At 44.5% G+C, this 11186-nt stretch overlaps 1 protein-coding gene across 2 annotated transcripts in view; it reads left to right on the top strand.

The window, feature by feature from the left end:
- cadm4 (cell adhesion molecule 4) overlaps positions 1 to 11186 on the top strand; it is a 146710-nt gene that overhangs the window by 4285 nt on the left and 131239 nt on the right. The window lies entirely within an intron of this gene.

Below are 11186 nucleotides of genomic sequence, written 5' to 3'. Positions count from 1 at the left end.
AGTGCCTTTGTTGGCCATTATTCTCCCCACTGGGCAACATCTCAGCCTGGGATAGTCCTGCAACGCTCCCTTTTAGACATGGTACATTTCATGATCAGTCCCTTATAAGACAAGTGCATGTACTGCAAAAATAAGGATTTGGATCAGGCTCACTCATGAGTATGAGCAACTCTAGCCTATTATGTGCCATCTGCTTGACTGATGTAAAATACAGACTCGTAAGAAACCTTTTAAAATTCCATCCAAAGCTTCAGTGACTCTGCCTGAGCAGAAAAGGTACCGGGGAAGTACAAACGGATGTCACTTTGCTGATCTGTGTCCTGTGGCTGTAAAGCTTTTTGTTTATGTTGTCCTGAGGCAGTGAAATGGTTAAGTGCTAGGTCGGATATTGTCACAGTCAGACCTGTGCTGCGCTGTTGTGATGATGTCTCTTTTATACAGGGAGCTCTACATTTCTCCATTGCCATTCCTGGCCGCACTGATACCATCCTGGCCACAGCCTGTGTATTGGCTTCGTCTTCCTCTTTGTTGTTTCTGTCTGTTGATATGTCGCTTCCTGTAAGGGAGGACCTTTGATTTAGATGCATAAGTGTGTAGGCATTCATATGTCAATCTAACCACAGAGTTGTTGCAAGAGGTTTCTGTGGATGTGTGTGTGTGTCTGGATGTCCATTTATGAATATGCTTGTGTGCTGAATGTAAATGTGCTTTATGTCTCTATGTGTGCATGTGTGTGTGTGCTGCTTACCGCTCTGGGTTTTGCCTGAGCTGCGGGCAACCTCTGCTCGGGGCTGCTCAGTGATCACTGCCATTAATCTAGCCACTGACAGGGGCCGGGAGAGACAGCAGGCTGGAGGGTGGAGGGGTGTTACTGGCAAGAGGTGGGATGGAGGAAGGAGGGAGAGAAGGAAGTGTAAAAATGGTGTGTTTCTTAACACACCTTGCACGGATGCACATATACTGTTAAAAACTATCACTGATAACAAATTAGCATGCCTAGTTTCTTTTTTTCCTCCACAGAGTAGAACTAATCTAAAACAAAGGAGAAAGAGAGAAAAGGTGGGAGGAGTAGGTGGTTACTGTTATGTCAGGATAACCTGGAAGGATAGACGAATGACTGAACATAGAGACTGAAAGGGTGCCGCGAAGATGGTGAGACAGGGAGACTTGACCCCTCTTTGAAAAATGAGACTTGAAGGATGGGAAGATGGAGAAAGGCAGAAAGAAAGGCAGAGAAAAGTGGGGGATAGAGGAACAGTGGGAGAAGAAAGGCAGAAAGGCTTCACAGTGAGTCTGACGGGCAGGCCTCAGGGATGCACACACACACACACACACACACACACACACACACACACACACAAAATCACTCAGACACAGAGTCAGCGCTGTGTGTTTGTGTGCTGAGTGCATGGCTTTGTGGGGGTGGCTGATCCACAGCAGCTGTGGGCCAAAGTTTCACCCCACGTACAGTAACGAATGCTGTTAACTCCACCTCTGCTGCTTGCCCACCCATAATCGCTACCACGCACACCCCCATCGCTTCCATTCCTTCACCTCCTCGCCATTCCTCTCCTCTGCCTCCATTACCACCTGCCTTATCGCTGTGTGCATTAAATCACCTCCATTTGTTTATTTGAATGTGTGCAATGAGAGCCATCCGTTTGAGCTCGTTCCCCATCATGCTGTTTGGACCTTGGCTGGGGCTCTGGCAGTTGAAAAACGGCAGCAGTTGGACGTACTTGTGGGAGGAGATTTGAATACCAATTATAGCTGGTATATGTGTGCAGGCACACACACACACACACTGTCACACACGCGCTTATACACACACGCACAGAGGCCATGCATAAATCAATGTCGCTGTGAGTCACAGAAGGGAGGCCTGGCGTGTAAACACAAACATCAAGGGAAATGCTGCACACACAAAAACTAAAAATATGGATGCACAAGCACACACATGTACACATATACCTTTAGACAGCTTATGTAGCACATTAGAGTTTCTTTTGAACATGGGAATAGGATTGCAAATGCATTAGTTTGTCTGAGCCCAATTGCAGTTTTTGATGCTTGTCAGACGCATTTTGCATCATGTCAGAGTTAAGATTGCCTCTTTACTTTCTTCCACATTGCACTGGGCTTGCTATTTCAGCATGTTTCTTTGTTCTCTAATGTGCTGAAAAAGTCTTCACCATAAGCCAAGGTTTATCCTTTGATCCAAACCTTGGAGGATAATTCACCCCCAAAATAAAATAAACTTGTCGACAATTTAATTAAAAGAGAGCGAGACCTTCCTTCCATGCTCCCTGCCCTGCCATCTGCTGGTTCATGGTGTAAACTTGAGCGTGGTGCACAGTGAGATTTCAGTGTTATATTCACTTATTTTTCTGTGATACCCTGTCTTTTGTAGGTCTAAATAATTGGACAACCTGAACTTGGCAGTCAGTGCCGACATGCCCGTCAGAACAAGAGAAGCCGAAATTAGCCTTCTGCAGCCTCAGTAGCCTACTGCTGTCGTGCGCGTCCATGTTTGATCAACTAATGCGGTCTTAAAGGGTCCTGACAGGGTAGCCCACTATCTCGGCTGAGCAACTGCCTCGGCATAAGCTCCATAAACAAATTGGACTGTGTCGCTTTTTGGGCAAGTCATGACTGAAAGAGTTACAGAGCTTAGTGTGGACTGGTTTCATTCTCCCCTGGGCTTTTATGGGTCCATTACTCAGAAGCAGAAGAGTTCCTAGGCACACCATTTAGCACAGGTGATGTATTTTACAGTAATTATCCTCTAATCTTCCCCCCTAGTCTTGTGTGATCCATAACTCATTGTTTGGAACTACTATTGTTTCACACAGTGATTGCATTTCAATGCATTAGAAAAGAACTATTGGGAAATAAGACATGTTAAGTCATTTTGTTTCTACTGCAGGGACACACCATATGACATGGCCGTCACATATCCCTTTTCACATCCCTACGGTATTGTGTTTCGGTCTGTTTTTGTCCTCACTTAGAGGTTCATGTATAAACAGATTATATGAGGCACGATGATTGAAAGGGCCACACAAAGACACCAGTTGGTAATTGAAGCCTTATATCTCATTTGACCATTTGTTTAATTGTCCATTAGTGAAACTTTCTGTCAATCTAATCAGGCCAGCGCTAATGTAGAAACACTCTTTATGGCTGCCACCTCATCTCCTTCCCATTACTATTCCCCAGACAGTGCCGCTTGTGATTATCATAATGGTGATCTATGTCGTCCTTATGTGTCGCTCTGTGAGAACAACTGGCATTTTACCAACTTTGCTGCTTAAGTTTTTTAATGCTGAGTAGGATGCCAAGGACGTCTTTTCCATTTGCTGGCATCTGAAGCCTGCCAATCAATCCGGCGCTTCTTTACTCCACCCAATCTGATTGGCTCAGCTGGAAAGTGAAACGCCCCCCCCCCCCCTCCTGGGATGTAGCTTTCCACACTGTGACCTGATGTCCCCTGAGGCAGCAGCTTTCCTCCGGCCACAGACCCCTCTCACTGTATATTTGTCTTTGCCATGGGAGTGTGAAATCAGTAAACAGTGATTCTCTCCGCATTGCTTCTTGGCACTGCACACAAAGGCAGTTGCTATGTATTCTTGCTACTGGGGTACAAGACATATGTTTAAAGCCAGTCAAAGTTAAACTGTGGCCAGGGAGAGCGGATCCCGAGTCTGAAAAATCATTAAAACACTAACGCCACGGGGTGAGCATTCCTCCCTATTGGTGACACAGTTTCCATGACTAAGAGTAAAGAGTAAATGTTTATACCTCCTGCTTGGCCACAGGCTTGTTTAACACCCTCCCTTGCTGCTGTGACACCTGTCTCTGCAGCTCCCGCAGGGCACAGTGCTAACTCGGCCAGACAGCGGCCTCCAGTAACGCTGGTAACCAAGGTGATTATCCCCACTCAGGTACTGCGATGGAGCCCTCGCCGGCCGTGATTGGACGTGAGAGGCTGATTGAGCTGAAAAGGGCAAGTGCCTAAAATTGAAGAGCTGAAACTGTGTACTCTGCTGGTGCACAGGCTAATACACATCCCATCTGGAAAACTTGATGTAGAGATAAGACAAGGGGAGCATGTCTGGTAATGAGGTACTCATCCAGGGGTGAAGAGGATCAGTATAGGACTTAAACTCAGGTGAAACTGTCGAGGCTGGGCGCAGAGGTTGGCAACAAGACCCCATTTCCCTTTACCCTTGGGAGGTCTGTGTGTCTAGTCGAGGCTAGCTGATGAAGAGTGACCAGGCTTAGCCAGGGCACTGGGGGACTGATGGGGTCAGAGCGGTAGAGTGAAAGAGAGTGGGAGAGATGGCTGGCTGCACAGTGTATAAAAGAGTGAAGGAAGGGAGGGAGGAGGGGAGGGAAAGCGCCAGGGGCATGCGTCACAGACCAGTGAAGCAGGGAGGAGCGGAGCAGAGAAGAAAGTCAGGCGGAGAAGAGTCCAACAAACAAGTGAATGATTGCAGGATTACAGCTCTAAAATGGAAGGGTGTAAAAAAAAAAAAAAAAAAAAGACAAGGAGAGAGAGAGCAACCCCTGCTGTGCTGAATGACGGATTTAAAAGGCTGAAAAAAAAATGAGGAAGGAGGGAAGGGTGAGATTTAGAAGGTGGGACCAAAGCAGAAAAGTACAGGGTGCTGGTGTGAGAAGAGGATGATAGAGACAGGAGGTAGTGATAGAAAGATGGATGGTGATACACAGAGATAAAGACAAAGAGAGGGCAAGCGCTGTGTAGGTGACCACACCAGAGGGACAAGGTGTCGTGATCAATGGTGATCGATGAGGTCACAGCATGCGCACACGCTTACACTCTCTCTCTCACACACACACACACACACAAACAAGTATTGAAACTGCTTTCAGCAACTCATAGCCAGGCCTCCCACCTTCAGAGAAGCTGCACGGTGCTGCGGCTGAAAGTATTAAACACCCACACACGCACCGGGCTATTCATCGGTCTGCCATTTAGAATCTTTCTTCATATCATCACCATTAACAGGTTGGCTTTGATGAGATTGTCAGATGCTGAAAACTGCAAGTCAAAGCAGTGCACTATCTACTGGGAAATCAGATGGAGATTTTCAGAAGGCAGACAAAACAATGCTGAAGAGGTCTCAAATGAGTTCTCTATCTTAGAAAACTCTTCAAATGTCGCTCCTTTGAGTGGCAAATTCAGTTGAACTGTGACCACGTCTGGCATAGATAACATTGCGGTGTCACCTGCAGTGGTTTTAGAATCCTCAGTAAGGACACTTTTTTTTGTTTATATCCTGGTAACAGCAGTTTAACGTATTTTGCAAGAACATTTGAAATTGGGGGAAAAAAGGAGAGGATTTAAGCTTCAGGATGCAGAAAGCAAAAGATGATCATAAATCATCTTTGAAGACATTGCAGAAAACCACACATTTCTGTTAACTGTATGCATTGTAAAAATCAAATGCTATCACTCAGTGAAAGACAAGTGATAACAATGGCTGCCAGTAGATGAAACCAGCTCAGCGCCTTTTAGGGCTGATTCCAAGTGACTGTTGACTCAGCCGCTGAAAAGAAATCTACTGTAGCTTTTACAATACTTTCCTAACACACCCCTAAACTCTCTTTACCGCTTGTCCCTATCTGTCTATTCTGTCCCTATCTGTCTCTTCTTTTTATCTCTTTCTTGGGCATAAGACAAGAGCTTCAACATCAGGAGTAGTAAGCTTTGGAGGAGAAGCTTTGATCCACTTCATTAGCAAACCGCAAACAACCATTAATTATAGGCAATTAATTAGCAGCACATGAAAACAATCCTGAAGAAGTTGGCAGCTCTCAAAGACCCCCAAGCGCTTGTAGGAGGGAAAGAGTGCGCAAGCGAGAGAGAATAGACAAAGAAAGAAGAAAGAAAAGAAAAAAAATGAGGGGAATAAGCCTGCGGTCATGCTTAATGTGCTGGGGCGAGATTTACCGCAATGATTTGCTGGGCTCTTTTGAGATTCATAAGGTCATCAATTCATGCTCTGCACTCAGCAGGGCAAAACAAAAGTGAGGCTATGCACCGTCTGCACTGAAGTAAAGAGAAAAGAAAAGAAGTAGGGCCAAATTGGATCGGTGCTGCGATTGTTTCTGCAGAGATTGTTACAGTTGGCGAGGCCACTGTAACTTAAAAAGTGGCAAAGCAGCAGTGACCTTCAGAAAAGCTCTGGCTGATTTTTCTCCCAGGATTCATTTTCTCCTGAAGGTGCATTTAAGGAGCATGACTGCGGATTCTCCTTATGGCCGTTAACAGGTACACCCCATACTACCCATAAAGCGCACCAGCAGACTGAAGCGACGCTTTAACTCACATCCACAGACAAGCTCCTATCTCCTTGTCCATCTGTTGGGTGAATAATGGTATCATGGACTGCAGAAGGATTGCAGAAGGACTGTGTCTCTCCTTTCTGGTCATGGCAGAAGAGGAGTGGAACAGCCATACAGTCTGTGATACTAAAAGAGTTTGACACAGCCCTTGGGCTTTGGGTGGCAGTTGCGGAGAAACGGTGGTTCATAGCAACTGCCACCCGCTGGGTCATATTGGATAACTGAGTTGTGAAGCAGCTTGCAGAGGCCCGTGGGGTTCTGTGGTTGGTACCAAAGTCATTTTTAGCTTTTGTGGAGTCTGTAACCATGGGCAGCAAGTGGTTTTTGTGTCTGCAATATAGATCCTACAGTCCGGAGAGCTGAACAGTACACACAGCACGACACTGTCACCTATTGACTGCATATACAGTAACATACTTTATTGCAAGAGAAACTAATAAAAGAAAGCTGTGGGGGAATGTGCTTTCATTCCTGATTATTTTTTTCTCTTCCCAAGGGCCAAGATGGCTGCCATCTGTCCCCTTCTTTATGAGAACAACTCCATCCACTGTCTTAGCCACCAAACTTCCAGCTTATCTGATCCAAAATGATACGCTTACCCTCCTATGATTAAAGTTTGCAATATTAAAATAAACATGCAGGCAGACATCATGATTTTAAGTGGTAGCATCACCCTGAGTCTTGTATAACATTAGTGTAAAGTTCAATTGCCTGAATCAGTGGTGGTTATGTCAAGTCTCTGTGAAGCAAAACCCCTCTGATTTATGCTTTGGACGGCAGGAAATTGAGTTTACCAATAAAGATTGAAGGTATGAACCTTCAAAGATGAAGAGAAGACAAATTCATTTCTCAACGTTGGGATCAGATCAACCGAGATAGCAGAGGAAAAGTTTTCCATATCTGTTTAATGTGTTTCTGTTGGTGAGATAATGAAAAACAAAGCATAATCTGATGTTTTGGACAGTTTTGTTGAATAAATTTCACTCTCAGTACTTGCAAGTTTCATCAACTTGGATAGGATCTTCGAAAATATGAATAAGGACAGAAACACAAATTGCAACAGTGAAAAAAAGTGTCTTTCTCCTCCTAAACAACACTATTGTCAATGTGTTGTGTATAATGCAAACACTGAAATATCATCTCAATTATTTTTCACCCTTATTTTATCATCAGCTTGGATAAACATCGTTTTTAAATGCAGTTTATTCATTCATTTTTATTTTCACACAGACACATTTTAGTTCATTGCACTCTATACAACATAAATTAATTTTCCTAATCGCATTACTTTGATTTTATTAATTAGAGAAGTTATAGATCAACAAAATATTTCAACGTGCTTCCAAAAAAACAAAACAAAAACTTTTCAATGTCTTTTAGATAAAAACATAAAAACTTTGAATCCTAATGAGATTAGTCTAACATCAACCTTATCACATATTTATTTTTTTTAGACTTTTATTTTTTTCTTTGAAAGCAATTTACCCAAAACCATGACAGCAGTGGTAGGCGGCTCTGATTTAGTTTTGTGACAGCACTACTTTTATATGCAATTATAACCGATGCTTATTTTCCATGAAGATGGATTTGAGCTGTGCTGAGGGGGAAAGCAATTTATGAGCTTACGGGGAAAATTAAAAACAAACATAAACCATTGGTAATTAAAAAGCAGGTTGATCCCAAATGATGACTGATGTACAAATCTCTGGCCGTGTTACAGAAGTGCGCACAAATCTGCGACAAAGCAGACAGGCAGGTTGGCTTACTCACACACACACACTCACACATACACAGATTTACGTAGGCACACTCAGGGGACGCTAGAGACCTTTCCAAACTTATTTACTGCAGTGTGTTGTGCTCTCTGCTTTTTAAATGCCATGTTCCTCTGGCCTCTTTTTTTATGAGCTTGCCCAGGAGGGTGTATACAAATAAAGGGACACACCTGGTATTTGTGTTGTGCACAAACATATTCACAAATGCCCCTATTTGTGCGTTCAGATTTTTTTTTTCCATCATTGTAGCATCCTTTTTTCTCTGCCTTTTGTTCTCAAAGAACCCTTTGATTGCTGCACTGGTTCTCCTCTCCCTGCCTTTTTTTTATACCCTACCCCCCATCTGTCTTTCTTTGGCTCAAACCCTCCCTCCTCTCTGTTCCCTCACTTCCAATTCTCCTGCAGTGTGAAGCCCGTTCAAGGGCCTCAGCAGCGACTTGGTGTCTTTTTGTGTGTGCTTGCCATAATCGCTCTTTCTATCCCACCGAACCCCTCCCTGTGTGCCCGTCGTCTAACCTTGTTAACACTTAAATGCCAATGCCCATGTCCACGCACACCCTCTGCCCATGTGCTCCAGGTGCATGTGTCCGCATGAATCTGCTCCAACTGTTACTGAGAATTTGCAATGAGAGAGAGAGAGAGACTCAGAGATAGTTGGGAAGATTTTGGTGGTGATGGTGGTGGTGGAGGGGGGGTGTTTTCATTGCCAGGATCGCCTGCTGATGGATCTTTTGGCTAACAGTCTCTCCTGCCTCCCTGTTGCTTGCACCCCGTCCACTCCTCCTCTTCCCATCTTCCTCTTATACTGTAGCCTCAGGATATAGGGGTGCCAGGGCCAGGTGCAGAGAGGTAGACAGTGAGAAGGAGGGAGAGGGAGAAAGAAAAAAGGAGAGAGGGAGAACTGACAGGGCCCAGGTGGCCAGCTTGAACACATGTGCTTCTGCCTTTCCATTCTCATTTGCATAGACAAAATGGTTTTTCCCCTCTGTCTGACTCTTTATTTTCCTCACTCTCTCCTTCCATTTACACACGCCGCATCATTTCATTTTCAGTATTATTTTTGTTTTCTCCCCACCACTTCTCCTGCCGCTGCTCTTGTTGCTGAGAATAAGTTCCCCTTTCGCTTCCGTACTTTTCTTTCAACTTTCTGTTTTCTTTTTATAGTCAATTGCCTTGTTTTTTTGTTGTTTTTTTTTTCATTTCACCATACCTCCAGATTTACCTTCTCTCCCCATCTCTCTTGCTCTGGGCTTGCTGAACTGTGCATTTTACTTATATGCTGCTCTGCAGTATTCTGGAGGTGGAAGCTTATTTTCATCGTACGTGCACTTCAGAGACCGTACAGCCCTCCCAACCATCTCCATTCATCTCCCACCCACCTTTTCTTGCTCCCATGACTGTTTTTAACAGTCTCTATATCTTCTCTTTCCCTGCCAGCACGCTGTCCTCTCTCCCCAGACCCTCCTTGTATTTCTCTTGACGCCTGTGCATAACTTTGCGTTCCTATATTTTTCAGCAAAGCATAATTTAGCTCCTTCATATTTAATTCCCTCATCTTCTTCCTACCAGTCTCTTGTGATCAGGCCATCAGTCACACACAAACACACACACACACATACACATCATTCTTCTGTTTCCTCTACTTTTTTTCATCTTTCTTTCTTAACCTCAGTGGCACTTTATCTCACTTAGAGTAAAGATTATACACCATGATTCACCTCTACTCGGCCTGCTCACCGCAAGTTGACCATTTTACAGTTGTGTGTGCTGTTGTGTAGGTGTGTGTTTTGAAAGCAGCTGAGTGGTATTCTGCTCACACGTGTTGGCACATACACATGCATCGTTGTCCTGGCGTTTTTGTCATGCCAAACACACTCCTGACTGGCTCAGCCTGAGGCTAAGTTGAGCCCAAAAAAGCATGAATTTATGGACAAATATGTTTTTTTAAATACTTTGGGCACTTTTTCTTTTTCCAAATTCACTACACACACCTTCCTTTGCGGGATGTGCCGGGTTCTTGGCTGTACTATCCCAGCTCACATACAGTACACTGCATATATGCACGCACATACACACACACACATGAAACACACACAAGAAAACGGCCACCAGGTTGCCTCAGAATTGCTGAATTGAGTTATGTAGCCTGTCAGTCAACTCTCTCTCTCTCACACACACACACACACACACCCCTGACAGATCCCTTTCACACACACATCAGCCCGTCTGGCGGTGCGTATTTCGCATGGGGAAGGGACTCAATTATGGCGAAGGTGAAAGAAGCAATAAACACAGCACAGATACAGTGAGGCTCGCTCAGCAGCACTGCAGTCAATCACAGAGCCAGGTAGGTAGCCACTGCTGTTTTGCTCATCCAGTTGTGAAGTGCTGGGAATGGCCAGGGGTAGTGGATGAATAGCAGGAGGGAGGGAAGGAAGCAGGGACAGGGAGGGTGTGGAGGCTCGGGGGGATGCAGCCATCTGACCCTACTGAAAATTGCGTGGCTATAACCAACTTACATGGAACTGCAACTGAGAGGACAGAAAGCTGGGATGGATGGATGGATGGAGGAAGGCAGTGGGAGATGATAACGGCTCACCTTCATTTCAGTCCTCAGCATAGTTATATGTTGTGTATACACACACACACACATACTTGACCATCACTGGCACTCTAATGATTTGGTCACCCACTCACAGTGGAGGAGCAACAGCACAATCACACAAAATAATGGGTCATTTGCCTGGGATGCTTCTGTTCTTTTTCTGTCCCTTTCCCTTTGTGTGTGTGGGTTTATGTGTGAGTCTGGTATGACAAACACTTCAGCTGATTTAGCTGTTGTTATTTATGCAGCAGAGGTTGAATACAGTTAACAGCTATGAATTCATTACCCTCATGTCAAAGTTTTAATCTTACAGATGGGTTGTGCTTTTGACATGAACATGAATTATTCTTGTTCTGTTAAACTGAATAAAGGATAATTCTGGTTCATTATGACTCTCTGCTTGTTTTTGTGGTTTTGTCCATCATGTCCATGGT

The sequence above is a fragment of the Scatophagus argus genome, chromosome 9 (genome assembly GCF_020382885.2).
Source record: "Scatophagus argus isolate fScaArg1 chromosome 9, fScaArg1.pri, whole genome shotgun sequence".
In the NCBI taxonomy this organism is placed as follows: Eukaryota; Metazoa; Chordata; class Actinopteri; family Scatophagidae; genus Scatophagus; species Scatophagus argus.
The sequence above is the reverse complement of the archived record's forward strand: the minus strand, read 5'-3'. Positions and strand labels throughout refer to the sequence as shown.